We start from the raw sequence: 16,076 nt of genomic DNA, 5'->3' as shown, positions 1-16,076 counted from the left end.
CAGAGCCAAGTGGAATGTAAAGCTGTAATTTTGCTGAAGTATTCCAATGACATGAGCATACCCCTCAAGAGTCCCAGCCTCAGTAGTATAGTATCTGGACTTTGCTTTAGCGAAAGTAGCAGGATGGGCAATATCCTGTCTGTGTGAGTGTGAATGCACAAGCACATGCTCAGAATCATCACACCACCAGCTGTTAAGAGGAAGATCTGTAGGCAGCAGGTTTACTTGCCCGGTTGCAAGGTATCAGAATATTTTGGAATCATTTTAGCTGACAGACTCTCTCTAATTCGGGATGCGTTCCCTTGTCATTGTAGAATATGAGACTAAGCATTCTGCATTATCTATAAATGGAGAGCTCTTGACAAATAATTTAGGTGATTTTTTTCATAAAAATGAACACCAACATCAAACTTTTCAGCCTCTTTTCATTCTCCCAGCTTTCCTCCCTCTTCGTGGCTTTTCTTCATTCTGTGTTGTTGTTGGATACGTCTTCAGAATTATTGTATCAACAGTCAAGTTTTTGGATTCTTTTGATACATGGTGGCGCTGACATTTTCAATCTGTAAAGCTGTCCGGAACACTTCAGCATAATCCTCCTCTGGCAGTGCTGTGAGCAGCGCATCAGTGGTGGGTATCTGATCTGAGCTAAAGTAGGTCAGATTTCATAGTGCCTGCTGATATATATGGGTCTGGAAAAAATAAAACACATTTGTCCAGACTATTGTAGCCTATCTCCAAATGCACGGAAAGGGGTCGTGAATCTGAATCCCTCATCCATCATAACTGCCAGGGGCAGAACACAGCTGGGACAAAGCCAACCCTATGCATCACAGCTAAGCCATGAGCTGAGGGAAAGTGAGGTTTAGTAAGACTGGTCATTAATAGAAATCCACTGAAGTTAGTGGAAGTATATCTGCTTACTGATGTGATCCCTCTGCACGATTATTTTTCAGCTGTTTTGATCACTGAGTATGAAATTTCACCGTCTTTCTCCCTTTGTATCATGAAGCATTTCATGTGGAAAGCAGGACACAAGTTGTGCCCCACACCAAAGGAGAAAACATCTAGAAAAAAAGGTACTAAAGCTTATTTCAACCTTGTTTCTCTCTTCTGCTGGGAAAGGTTGGCCCACAGGGATATTAGATGAATCCCATGGATTCTCTCACTACTAATATTGACGTGTGCACTGAGAAAATTATCGTTTTTGTTTTTTAATTGCCTTTAAGTGTTTGGATCACAGCAAAGTATTCCATTTTGGGTACAGATCATTCTTTATTACGAGTTGTCACACCTGAAATATGCTTCTTTGAGGCGGAGGTGTGTCCTGGAGGCAGAATAAACTTGCCTCAGGTCCTGATGGACTTGAATAGACAATTGGATAGATCAGGCACTCACTTTGTTGGTGTCTGTGGTAGGATGAAGAATTGCTTCTTATTTTTGCTGTCCCTGTTACCTCAAACATTTAAAATGTAGATCATCAAAATCACTCAGTGATAGAAGGCCACTTTATTTTGGCTCACATTCCCTGATATAGGACAAGTTCTGAATCCAAGTTTGTGTTGTACAATTTTGCAAGTGCAGGTCTTGCAGTATTTCACAAGCTTCTTCACACAAATATGCACGCTTACTTTTGATATGCTGGACTTAAAGACTCTGTCAATTATTTTCTATTCTGAATCTTAAGCTTTGAGAGTGGGTTTTTTATTTTGTATTAATCTGATAAAGGAAAAGAGAATAACTTTTCCGATCTAGATGCATAAATTGCCTATGCAAACAGGCAGTGGAAATTGCTCAAAGAGCCTTCATGCTTCAAGTACATTGTGTGATTATTTTTATATTCAGCCATACACACATTCTGTGGTAATATTCCACCCTTTTTGTTGTACAGTATCAAATGAAGACTGTGGCATTAAAAGCAGGGTGTAAGAGAAATGAAGAAATGTCAGTAAAAGTAGTTGATGAAAACCTTATTAAAAAACTATGCTGTGTTCCTTCTGTAATGTATATGCTTGTAATAACAGCTCTGAATTCTGCAGGGACCTATAAGTAATGAAGAAAATTGGTCTAGCAAAAAAACAAAGTTATTGGAAACTTGAGTGCTGTTGAGTCTCATGGCATGCAAACTACACATCTGCATAAAATAAACCTGTGCCCTGCTGATAGTTTTTATATTGTTCTGCTTTTTTACATCAATTTGTTTGCTAAGTTGGGTTTGCTCCAATAAATGTTTTATGGTGAGAATGACGTCCCTAATTTCCATAAGTAATCAGCATTCATTATCAATTTAATATTAATAGCAAGGTGAAATGTAAAACTGGACAGGACTGACAATGTCAGCAAGGAGAAAATCACTCTCTTAAAGCAGAAAGCTTCTGGTGCTAATGTATCTTTCCCAGTTGAGGAACAGGATGACTAGGGGAGGGAATGATCAAGGCATTGCAAATATTGCAGGAAGGAAGCTACAGGGTGGAATCAAGTCAGAGGATTCCAACACAGGCTGCATGAAGAGTCAGGCTGTGCAAAAGATGAAAAAGAAGGAAAACAAAACCAACAGAAACTGTAATGAAGAGAAACTACTTATTTGCCTAGAAAGACAGAAACTAAATAGGCAGGAGTAGAGTCTGAGTTTGGAAAAGAGACAATACCTATTGACTTGTATGGAGCAAAAGTTGCACAAAACATGATCTCTTAATATGCCAGAGTACCTAAAGTTACTTGTTTGAAACTTTTAAAATAAAGTGAAGAATAAAAGGAGAAACTTGTGCTCAGCAAAGTTTTGAGAGCATGTCTTACCAGGAAAGCCTTAGGTTCTTTCTTGGTTCCTGTCTTGGTTTTTGCAATTTATGGTGAAATTTAGCTAGTCTTTCCAGAACTGCCATTTGACAAGTATGTAATTATATTTGACCAATGATAATCATACAGACAAAGAAAATAAGTCAAGTTTAAGATGACCTTTCTTAATGGATCTTTGCCTACAGTTAATTATTCATTGTTTCTCTATATATTATTTACAATCAGGAAACAATTTAATCTTACATGATACATTATATTTTCTAACTGAAGAATGATGGCATGAGTTACTCTCTTTTATCCTAGCTCTTAACAAAAATCCAGATAATAACAGAAAAACCCATCAGACAGATAAGATACTAATTTTCATCTCACAAATGAGCAGCAGAAGAAAACTTGCATTATGAACAAGATGACATAATGATACTACCTGCAAAACAGCTGTTTTAAAGGAAAATCTGGGAAAAAAATTGGCCTGAGTGAACAGGAGAACAGAAGATTCAGTTTCAGAGGAATAATATTCTGTCTTATTGGCACTATTAAAAAAAAAAAGAACTCGTTTCTATTTTGTGAACACATTTTGGCTAAAACAACGTATTGGCATTTTCACAGCTGCCACGTGACCAATGAATAAAAGACCTAAGCAATAGAAGTAGTGACTTCAGCATAGTGGATGCTATTCTGCAACAAGAAATCACAGAATTTCTGGGGCTAGAGCTGAGTTCTATATTCCCCATTTTCAACCTGGATAATTTCTGCTTTTTTTTTTAATTTTTCTTCCTCTAATAATTCTCTTTCTTCATGATCTTTCCAGGACACTGACATTATAATGCAAAGAATATAAAGAGGACAGCAGAGAGTAAGGTCTAAAGGGACTGCTCATTTGCCATTATCTTGACTTCTACCAGATAGCACAGTTTTGACATGGCCCTTGGAGGCCAGGCAGGATACCCGAAGGCATCTGAGACGGCTGTAGACACCTGTGTTTCAGCTCATGACTCCCACTGCTTGTGACAATAATGAGTGCACTGAGCTTTCCTCTTCTAGCTCAAGTAAAAACAACAGATGCTTTCTATACCTGAAAACAGCTAACTTGCACTGCTCTGCAGAGAACCACTTAGAATTAACTGAGCATACGTGTGCCTGAACACTGGCCTTGATCACAAGAAGGGCTTCCACTGGCAACGGACAACTACAACCTGCCTCACCAATTTGTTCTCTCTGGAGTTTTTGTCTTCCATCTCCACCCATATTTTAACACTTAACAAAGTCAGCATTAAGTCTTTCCATTGAGTTCAGGGGTCTCCAGCAGAAGGCTCCAGCTCTGCCTCTGGGAACTGCTTTCAGTCCTCTTGGTCTAAATGGAATTTGTTAGCTTGCTGCACTACATATTAATTTATATCACCATGTCTGACATTCTCATAAACTACCTGGGGGGCAGAAAGGCTGTAATTTAATATTTTAAGGTATAATACGTTCATTAAATGAGATCCCAAGATGTGTGTACATTAACTGAACTGGATGTAGAAGTTAACAGAAATTAATTTATATATAATACCATATAAACTAATGAGATAAAGAGCAATGTTAGTCACCATGCCATAACAAAATATTCTCACATCTAAACATGCCCCTGGTGAATTGTTTCCTCATGCTCTGAGTGATGTATGTCTACCAGCGGTGGGCTTTGTTGTCTGAGGTGATTCACCTGGAATTAGTTATTTCTTCTAGATGAAGCCAAGGAATGCTAACATTTTAAAAAGCTCAGTGATACAATAAACCCCATGTTGGATTTACAGTATTGGCATCACATTTAATTTTATTATCTACATTTATCTGTGATAGTTTCCCATTTTACTTGAGGAAAAGATGCTGAGGCTTTACAATTAAATATTAAAACATCCCTACACTGCTATGAAAACCTCTTTTTCCTCCTCTAATCCCAAAGCTAATGACTTATTTTTGGTACTGGTCTGCCCCTACCTCAGGTTAAACAGATACATATTTTTTCAATTATATTCTATAATATGCAAATGGGCACACCACATATACAAATTATTAAAATGACACAAAAGTAAAACAAAGAATAAAAGATTCTTATAACATATTGCTACTCCTATTGGATATTAAATATCTGATTTTTCATGTGAGATACACTCCTTAGGAGGGACTACTACTTATGGTACCTGAAGGCACCAAATTCTGTAAAAGTTTGTGTATATTAAGTTTACCCAATAAACACTGGAAAAGATTTGCTGGGCCTCAAACTTACTGAAACCCAAATAAGTATTTCAATCCACAGTGCTTTGGATCAGCCCACATGTGCATATTACCTTTTGAGAATACACATTTTATAAGATTAAGTCATAAAATACTCCTTTCTTCTTCATTACAATACTGCCTTCCTTATATTAACCATTTCCAAAATGATAATATATATGCTTTTCTCCCCAAGAGGGAATTTATAGATTCATACATTACAGGTTTCTTGGTATGATTCATACTCTTCCCTATTTTGCCACTGCCTCTAATGATATTTTCCCATCCATTTTTAAGAGACCAACTAATCCAGCTGCACCTCCTGCTAACATCAGATCTTTAGCAATACACTAAAATGGACCCTCTGAAATTCATGATTACTCTCACCCTTGACTGAGACTCAGAGTTTTCAATGGCAGCTTCATGTTCTCACAACAAAAAAAGAGATTACCCCCTGAATTTACTTAGGCCTCAAGCACCAAGGGCAAACGTCCACCAGTCCCTTGGAAATTGTATGCTACTACACAATTATGAAATGCTTTTTTTTTTACAATGCCAGTGGGGTCCCACATCATTAACAGCCTTCTGCCCCAGTAGCCCCAGAGAGGAAAATGCCCAGGTACAAGCAATAAGCACCATTAGTAGATACTCGCTCATCATAATATTCCACCATGTGATACTGGAAGTAATATGTCTTAATGGAGGCTTCCAAACCATGTGCCAAAGAAAGCATTTAATTTCCAGCTACACTTGTATATACTTGTATTCATATGACAGAACACATTCCTCGGGAGATTATCTATGAAAAATACCTAAACAAGTAACTCACTAACCACTTACACCATAATCATTTACTTTATAGTAACTATGATGCAAATTTAAGCTTGGCAGTCAGCTCCCTACCATTACAAATGTATTCTTACAAAAGCTTTCAAACCCTTGCATGTAGGATCTTAGAGTCTCTGACCCTCAGAAGCTATTTTATTAGGCAATCAGAATTTTCAGATTTTTTTTCTCCCCAACACAAATCAATAAAAACAAACCTGGTGTATTTTTTAAAATCAAGAATAACAGAACAAAAAGCCAGTAAAACACTAAGATTACTGCCTAAAAATTACATAATTACTTCCTTTTCCCTGGCTATTCTTTTTTAAAGAAACTTCACGCAGCGTAAAATAAAACCCATCATTCGCAATCTAGAGTAGAAGGAGAAGGTATCTATTCTATAACTAGTGAGAAGCCTAAGCGATTAACAAGGCCTCTGTGAGTTATGTCAGGGTTTATCTGCTGGTTATCGTGGACTGCAGTGATGCTGATGGAATGTGAGACAACAGGCCCTGCCATTCTGACTGCAGCGCCGTTCCAGACGTCTTCCAGAATGGAAACAAAAACCATTTGTGACCATCAGAAACCTGATTAATTGAGAGTGACATTCTGGGCCGGGCGCTGGTGACCCAATGACTGGGAATTGCCCTGGAGGTTTAAAGTCTCATGTCCTTCCCAGGGCAGCAGTCAAATATATAACAAAACTGCCTAGTTAACTTACATAAGCCAACTACTGTTTACAAATTTCAGGATCACATACGGTCTGCCCATTGTTTGGCACACACAAACACAATCAGCGCTGGCATTTGAAGCCACTGACAGATTGCCAGCCACTGGTGCAGAGGGTGGCAGCACAAGAGCGCTAATTACCGATGACATTCATGATGAGGTAACCTGTCTCTCTTCAGATAATAAACAGATGGAATGTGTTTCCTATTAATTTTTTTCAGATAACAAATTGCTTAACTTTAATGGTAGAGAGTAACAAAACCAAATGATCTGTTCTTTGGAGAAATTTGTTTTCTGCTAATTGCTCTAAACAATCAATAAAAGAATTACAACTGGCATTATCCCACTGGGAATAGAAGCAGAGAAGTCAAAGTCAATTAGCTTCCTATAGTACGATGCACTCAGACGGAAAGAGTTATTACAACAGAGTGTAAAAGTCAAACTATAAAGCATGCTATTCCATGAACAAAGCAGACTTGGAGGGAAAGCCTAGACAGAGAGTTTTTACATACCTTTCAGTTCTTTGTATGTCACTGCAGTCTCCAGTTTTTCTTTAGATGCTTCCAAACAGGATAAAAGACAGATAAGGTGATTTCCTTGAATCTTACAAGGCTCTGTTTCTTAGCAGAGCACTAAGGTTATTAGTCTTCAGACGTTGTGGACAAAAAGTTTTTATCTACAGAATAAAAAGAATAATTAACTAGCTCATTTTTTGTCAATGTTCCAGTATGGCAAACATGACAAATATGAAAAAGCTGAGGACACCACAGTGGCCCATGAAATATTACATAAATGGGAAAAATAGCTGCCATAGTCTACTTCCTGGCCTCTTCCCCACTATCTCCATTCCCAATGAGTGTGGAGGGGGAGAAGTAGGGTAAATGTTGTTGCCATGTGATCAATGCTTAATACAACGGCCATGGTTCAAGTGAGGGAAAAACTTCACTGCGACTGAGCAGCCTTGCCTTGTGCAAGCACCAGATACCCTCTATGTGCTGAATGATAGTAGCATTTGTCCTCTAAGAGGCAGGACTTCAAGCTCTTGCTGAGTTCCTGAAAGCCCAGATGACACTGCCTTGCACAGAAGCAAGTGGGATTCTTGCGCCTCTGCAAGGCCATGGCTCCTGGCCCTGCTGAGTAGCATCTCTCACCACAGCAGAGAGCAGAGAGCCTGCCTGTGACAGGCAGCAGCCCCTAACTCCTCCCATTCCCTTTCACATGAGCGAGCAGAGCAGGCCAGCAGCCTCTTAGGTCTGCGCCAGCAGAAACCCCAGCCGTCCTGCTCCGGAACAACTGTAGGGACAAAAAGGGGTTGGCAGCTCCCTTCTGAGGGCATTCCAAACAAAGCTGCGGCACAAAAACGTTGTGATATCCTGTTTCAAAATTGAGAAGTGGTGATATAGCATATTTTTGCATATATCCCCATTTCCCCACCATGGGATTATGATGTAACAGAGAACAAAAAAAGATTGAACTGACAATTCAGGTCGAATATTTTAAGTAATGGCAATTGAATCAAAGCAGCAACCATGTGGCAAGGACAAAAGAACGACCATCTATATGAGAAAAACTCACAGGCACCAATATCCTGTTAGAGTAACTTCTTATTATTGTGTCATCTGATTTTGCCCAAAAACACAGAACATGGTTTTAGGTCTACCTTTATTTTTTCAGTCATTATTCATGGATTATTTGTTGGCTCCACAGTGCATACAGTTAAGAAACTGACATTTCAACACACTTTGCATGTTGAACACAACTCACTTTGTGTGTTGAAAGTGTCAAATCAACAGTATTTCACATTAATTCCTTGCACCCTGCAGTTTCTCGCCAGTGAAAAGCTTAGTAGCATATATTTTGGCCTGGAAAACTCAAATCTTAGAGCTTTACATGAACCCTTGACTGAAATAACTTCTCTCTTGGGCTGAGCTCCTGACTATTCCAGTGAGGAGTGGCTAAAGTGCCAAAGTGCTTTTGCATAGGCTACTTGAATGACAGTGCTTGTTTCCCTGAGATCATTCTTTCAGGACATTTTCCTGCACAGGTTTATTTTTCTACAGTAATGTCTCTAATTTTATATTGGGTAAAAACTGCTGACCACCCAAGGTCTTAATACATTGAGCAATCATTTTCAGCAGTGATGTAATGTTGTATTTGAAAACACATTATCTCCCCACTCTCTACTTTATGCTGTTGCACACAAAGGAGTCAATTGACTTTTCCATACAATCACAAAGGCATCCAAAACTTTTGTTAAAGGCCACCTACTTTTTCCATGAGTTATCAGAAACAACACAGGCAGCCTATTTAGAAGTGAATAACAATGAATGGCTGTTCTGGGCTGGGAAAGGTTTACATACATCATCACAGTTCCCTTTATTCAGCGCTTGTAAATAACAACAGCAGACAAGCCCTACAGCCACTAATTTAGTGCCACATTGAGACTCCCTCTGTTTCTTTCCATTTGCCTCCAGCAAAGTCAAGTTTTAGTGACCTTTTTTGGCCAATATATATGAAACTGGTTCATGTGACCCGGGTACCGTTTTGTACAAAGCATTAAATATCTCATACAAAGTAAATGGTACACTCTGTTGGCCATGAAATTTGTATGACTAGGCTAAAGTTGCTTTGTCTATGCATTGCTGAATAAATGAAGTGTAAGACTAAGTTTTGTTGAAAATGAAAACAAACATTTTTGTTAGGTTTTGTTGCAAAACATTGCTAATTCAGGGGCTATTCTGCTGCTAAGCAGGCAAGGGAAGTCTTTAAGGAACGAAAGAAATAATGAAATTTAGCAGCTCTCAGTTTTTATCCCTAGCCAGACTTTTTGTAAAACTAATGACAATATCCCTCCACTGCTATGTGTGCAATAGCAATTAGTTATTCACCTGCAACATGCTATATTTTCCTAAGGAAAAGAGAGCATGTGCCAGTTAAACAGATACTTGATACTGAAGGAAAAATCTCTTTCATATAGAGCCTGTTTACAAAGCAGCTTATGAAATTTAAAAAATTGCTGTAAATTTCTTGCCTACTTTTCAAGCAAACAGAGATGTTTTCTTCCTGAGCTAACACAAGACAGATTTCCACAGAACACCGAGTGCTAACATTTGTTCCCTACAACATAGGCCTCTACAGATGTGACCAAATTCTGCTCTCCATCTCATTTTGGCAGCTCCTATATAAGTAAGAGTTGTACAATGTAATTCTGAGTCCCAATTTTTGCTTATGATCTTGTAAAGTATACCTTGTGTTAGTCCCTATTCTTTCCTCAACATGGAATCCTCATACTTTATCACTTATAGACACACAGGGTGGCTATCTAACAAAAGTTATTCTTCCACATCTAGAAAACTAAGTCAGCTCTTACCATACAACTTCTGTTTTCCCTTCACACACAGGGAGCAATCCTGAAGTGTTTGTACAGTTGAAAGGAAATCTTCTAGCATACGCTATACTCATCTGGGTCACCTGAAATGCAAAGTGCAAAATTTAAATTCCTACAAATAGTAAAGCAGTTCATTCCTCTTCCTGCACTCTGCTACACTTCACCATGCACACAATGTGGTAATTGCTTTTGCTTGACTTGTTCAAACAGCCATTTTCATGATGTGACAGTTAGGGCACTAATATATTTATGCCCTTTGTAATCGGCCAGCATTGCTTGTAATTAGGTGCAAAGTTAATTAAGTGCAATACATCTAATAACTGCCTGCCAATTGTTGTAAAGTTTGATTTAGCACATGAACTGTCAAGGTGTCAGAATGGTGTGTTAAAAAATAAGTTGCTAACAGAAAAACAATCCTACCACAACTCAGAGAAAAGCACAATGACAGTGAGTCAGTTAAGAAAAGGAAAAGATATTCAGTACTTACTACTTCTGATGCTGGGAAATGACCCCACCTGCATCATAAGAAGTTACGTCTTTGGTGAGCTCCAAACGAATATATATTTTTACCTACCAGCCAATGTCTTCTACTACAGACAAATCTCTCCCTTAAAAAAATTCATACCATGTGCACAGCTTTTAAAATCTATAATACCAGTATTAGAATAGGATTACTTAAAAAACAATTTAATGAATACAGAGGAGTATGAAAAGAACCAAGGAGGCCCAGAAAAAGAGCTGGCATTTCATGTTTAGGAAGCTGTTCTTGTTTTCCTTATTACACAAAATACAACTTTTCTTCTACTGAATGTAAGAGAACAGTATACATACCCCAAACACGTATTTGTAATAACAGCTTAAATAACCGTGCTTTAGTTATTTGTGCCTTAGTTAATCTGGAGATTTCAATTCTTCATGAGAGGAAAAAAAAAAACTTCTTACTCATTACAGGCTATCCTTTCTCCAAATCACGGTTTCAGATTTTTCACTTTTGGTTTCAACTGACCACTTGTGCTTTTATTTACCTCTTCAGCTTTTTGAGAACTAGCTCCTCTCCTAATGACTGATCATTACTTCTCAAAAGAGTGCAGTGTGAATACTCCAGCTCCATATTCTTTTTTCTTAAAATCAATTTTGATCCCTCAGATGTTTCCTTCACCTCCACATCAACTGTGAAATGTCCCTTTCTTCATGCTAGGCAGTTAGGGCAGGTTTAAGCCGACACATAGCTCTTCGGCAGAAAAAAAATAACAACAAAAGAATCAAACATTCTATACACAGAATAATTTAGGACTAGCTGCACATCAGATTAGAAACTGCAGTTACAGTGAACGCAAATGATCAGTTATCTATGTACTACAGCAGCACTAACTATGTGCATAATTCAATAACACTTTGATTAATAATGAACTCACAGATGTATGAAGCTCAGAAAACTATACCTGTAAGATGTCCAGAGGGAAAGTATGGACAATGCTCTGAAGCTTTTAGGCCAAGAGGTCCAAATGGAATTTATGGAACTTGCACACGTACAGGATAGCCCACAAACCTTGAGAAATAACCCAAGTTCAAGGACAACATTGCTTCTTCCAAAGCAATCACCAGCAAAGCTTACTTCTTTTTAATATACTTCACAAAAATCAATGTCAGATAAGCTAATCTTTGTGGTTAGCTATTATGAACTGATATTTGATCAAGAAAATTATGCTTGAGATTGACATGAAATTAATAATGCTTGTTGTGTGGTGCCCAATGACAAAGGTAAATGCTAACAGTTCTGAAATCCTAATGATTGCCAAAGTACCCTTCTGAGCTTTGATTAGGGCTTGTGTTGTGCAATTATGCTTTTCTATAATTACTGTGAATTACCATCATGATATTATTATTCTCATATTTTTTATTCCTCTGAAATTGTCAGAATTTCCTGCAGCTAAAAATGGATTTCATTTGCATTACCACAAGCTTTGATTGTTTAATGAAAAATAATTCCATGCAGACCCTTATGTTAAATTGTCCATTTAAAATTTTCCTGTTATCTAGATTATGTTGAAGTGCCCCTTCTTTCATTTATCATTTGCCTTTATTATCACAGTCACTGCCCTCACTTTATGCTAGATTTTGCAGAGAAGGAAACAATGAAAGGCATTTTTATTCACACCCCTCTCTTCTGCCTGGAAGCCCTTTGCCTGCATGTTCTTCCTTGTCCTTAAAACTCCTTATTTGGAAAGCTTAAAAATGCTACCACTCTTCAGCAAAATGTGGTAGCTGTGCTAAAAAGATTATTTTATTTTGGTTTAATCCTGGTTGCATTAGGGTTCATGGAAGGCTACCACTGACTTGTCTAAGGCTTGGAACCATGCCCTACGCGAGTGAGCTGACCAAAGGCCCTCCTTGTCTATGCTTGAGGGAGGCTGGATATTTCTCAAGTCCACATGTAACGGGTCAGCAAGTGCTTCCTAAGAACATCCCTCTCTCTGCTGGTGGCACTCAGTTACTTCCATCTCACTACTGGAATGCTTTGGGCAAGCATGGATATCTTCACGGTTCTCAGTGTTACACTGACTTGCAAACTCACAAGATAATCTCAAATGACAACCGTTTTTTAAATTGGCCCTGATTCTCAATTTGAAGGAAATCTCAGGACTGGTTTTCAAGGTGTTCAAACTCCCAGCGAGGAGTGTTGATTAACTTTTCATTAATTGGATGGATACTTAACAGCCTTGGGAAAAAAGTGAAAGACCACATCACCTTCCAAAACTCAAGAAAAAAGGCCTTTTTTGCACGTTTCACAATGATTTTTGTTTATGAGCATGAAAAAAATAGACTTAACTTCAAGTACTGTTTTTTGAAGTCTTATCTTTTTCCCATTTGTATATACTGATTTTTTCCCCTTTCTCAGTCATTTTACAGAATGCCTCCTGATATCTTATGAAGCAACACTGATTTTTAGGGCTTCCTAAAGACTGTTTTATGGCACCTTGCAAAACCTGAGTGCAACTATGTTTGGGGGAACACTCAAAGCATGTGCTTAGCAATGCTGTAATGAAAATGTAGTTTAAGCCATGCTCAGGCCAGTCTTCAAACCACTTTATAGGAGCAGAGAGGAAAGAACAATTGACTTCAGAAGACTTCTGGATACTGTATGCATTTCAAAAGTCAGAACCAGGAAGATTCATTCAGAAGCTGTGTTGCAAATATCAGATGCTATTAGAGAAAATGTGCTTTTATAATGTTAGAAAATATGCATGAGCCTTTTTCAAAAGCATTAGGTTTAAGAATTGTAAGAAAACACTAAATAGATATGAACTTCCTTATGAAGTAAGCACATGTATAAGTAGATGGATGAAAGGGGATAGACAGAATCTATTCTTGAAATGTACTGAAATTCAATTAATGTTTTCTTAATTTACATGGAAAAGTTTCATTTCTATCGCAACTCAAGTTCATCAGCATTTTGCTGCCTGTAATTTAAAATCCCTCACTGTACTAGTTTTACTAAGAGAGTAATTCAGTAATTTTTAAAATAGATTTTGTTTGTTTCTCATATCTAAAGCTATTTTGGGATGCATTCACAAATGCCAGACTTGAACAAGAAGATGGCCTAGATATCTCTAAATGTGTATTGTGTATTTAGCTACATGTGCACAGAATGTTATTTTGCTCCTTTCTCTCTCTCATTGCTTTCCAACCCCTTTCCAGTCTTCTGTTTTTCAACTGGTTCCATTTTCACCTCATATATGCATCTGATTTTTCTCTCACCTACACACAAGTCTCCTATGTAAAGTGTTAATATAACACGTGTGGGTCACAATTTCACACTTGCAATATTCAAGTAAGTTCAAAGTTACTCAGAATAAGTTTGACCAAGCCTATATGTATATTTAAAGAGACTAAAATCTGGATCAAATGAAGGGGGGAAAAAAACATTTTTCAAAAAAATCTTATATAAGAATATATTTTCTCATTTTCACCATGGATAATAACAACTAGAGATACTTCATCTATAAGTTTATTGTGATGTGGGGAAAACTGAGCCCACATTGAACATCTGTAGATTGTACCTTTTGAAGCAATGCTCCACCATTAAGATTTTACAATGAGAGCTGAAGAATGTCGAGTTTTGAAGCAGCAATGGACATTCACAAAACCACGACTTCTTTTCATCTGTTTGTCAGAGCTGTGAATGTGTTTGCATTGCTTCCTAGATGAATCACTGTTCCATTGGGCTGTGTACGTGGTCTGATGAAATGAGAGCAAGCTACATGGCCATCTTGGACACTGACTTGAAGTACTGGTTCTGTATTGCCTAACCCACTTAGGGCTGCCAAGTGAACAAGCTTTGCAGTGACCCTGATACTAAGATTAGCAGATTCCATATTTTCATCCCAGTCTGCTTCATATCAGTTCTACTCGAAGTCACACTGTTTAAGGAGTGTTATTATTAGGTACCCAAAACAATGTTACATACACAAACAAGTGGGAGCAAGTCACATATCAAGTGCTGACCTTGCCAGTGAGCCAACCCTCTCTGACTGGCAATCAGTGTAAAAGTAAAATATTAAAGAAGCTCCCATCTGTACTTCATGGAAAGTTCCACTCTACCACCCACATGGTCACTGCCCCATCTTACTCCTCAGAGGGGAGGTCAGCACAGATCCTGCCTGTTTCAGAATTTTTTTTTTATATTACAGATCAGCTTCAAAAGCCTAGGAGAGGAGCTAATCCTACACACATGTTCCTCTGGTGAGATGGCAACTGTCCCTGGCTAAGGAATTAACACCCCTTTTAAAGTTATCCTCTTTATTCTGAGCTTCCAGAAAACAAATCAAATCCAGCATTCAGCAACTGCATGTTTCAAATCACCAAAAGCCCTTTCAGATCTTGGAGCTGTACACACTGTCTGCTAGAATAACCTCAGGCACTCTGTTACAATTGAACCATAACCAGTGACACCCTCTTTCCCATCCCACTGCACTGAGTTACCTCCACTGTCTACAGAGAGGGCTCCACATGCTTTCAGGCAGGGAGCAATGTGCTGGACAACAGTGGGAATGTATTATCAAATATTTCTTTTATCTTCAGTTACAATAGCCACAAATTTGGCCAGTCCCCAAATATTTTCTGTGAGAGTATTGCATCCACAGAGGTTCCAAACTCTGGAGACAAAAGAGGTGATTGGGTGATTATGGCTCTTCAGTCACTTTTATCCTGCCCAACCAATTTTATCCACCAAACCTTGAAGAAAATACCCAGTTACATGCCACAGCACAAGATGAAATGTATCCAATCTGTGTTGCTGTATTTCCTGCTAGGCCTCATATTCTTCCTATGGGATATTATAGGTTTGGCTGTTGATCTTTCACTACAGTTTAAAGTTTATTTAAGGGTGCTAGAAATATTTCAGCTCCCATTAGGTTGACTGTGATCAAAGAGACTGCAGTCAGTAACCTGAGTGATCCTTTCTGGTTCTAGGTTCTTCTGTGCTCCCAGGAATTAACTATACTAATTGAGCGCTGAACTCTAAGTACTAGAGTAGCTATTGACTGTGCTAAGTCAGCACTGAACTCTATGTACTAGAGTAGCTATATTACTTCACTATTGCAACTTACAGTGTAGCCTGGCTGGATTTCCTTTCTGTATAAATTGGAGGTTCTGTCACTGACTGTGGAGACTGACAGTAAAGAACTATTGTACGAATTGTTTAATAAGTTCAGTATTACTTTGTGCACTTGCTTTACATATATGCAGAAGGTGGTGTTCTTCCCTCCCCTTAGAATGTTCTGCAGAAAACTGAAGAGCAGCCCAAATGCAGAGAGGTGAGGAAATCACACGGAGCGCTGCACCCAAATCCCTTCAGACAGGAACACAGTTCAGTGAGTTCATATCCATCAGCATATAGATATTCTGCTTATAAATTCTTAAAAAAATATCCGGTTAGGGCTGGAGCAGCAACTCCACGCTGCCTTGTGGATAACACAAGGGAATTTGGGAGATCGAGTTCTAGTCCAGGAACTGCCGCTTAACTGATGAATGCTCTTGGATTAGGCACTTTCCTCCCCATGCTACTATTTCTGTTTGCAAAGCA

The 16,076-nt window shown here is 38.3% G+C and overlaps 1 long non-coding RNA gene across 3 annotated transcripts in view; it reads right to left on the bottom strand.

Annotated features, from left to right (window-relative positions):
- Positions 1-16,076, bottom strand: part of LOC112973499 — a 104,079-nt gene that overhangs the window by 41,483 nt on the left and 46,520 nt on the right. For all 3 annotated transcript variants that reach the window (XR_003255999.1, XR_003255998.1, XR_003255997.1), the window contains exons 3-4: positions 9,974-10,074; positions 7,116-7,279 (exon numbers count right to left, since the gene is read on the bottom strand). This is a non-coding gene — a long non-coding RNA (uncharacterized LOC112973499). The remainder of the gene's footprint in view (positions 1-7,115; positions 7,280-9,973; positions 10,075-16,076) is intronic.

This window comes from Apteryx rowi, unplaced genomic scaffold (assembly GCF_003343035.1).
Source record: "Apteryx rowi isolate R43461 unplaced genomic scaffold, aptRow1 scaffold_55, whole genome shotgun sequence".
Lineage (NCBI taxonomy): Eukaryota > Metazoa > Chordata > Aves > Apterygiformes > Apterygidae > Apteryx > Apteryx rowi.
Note: the sequence above shows the minus strand (reverse complement) of the source record. Positions and strands in the feature narration are given on the sequence as shown.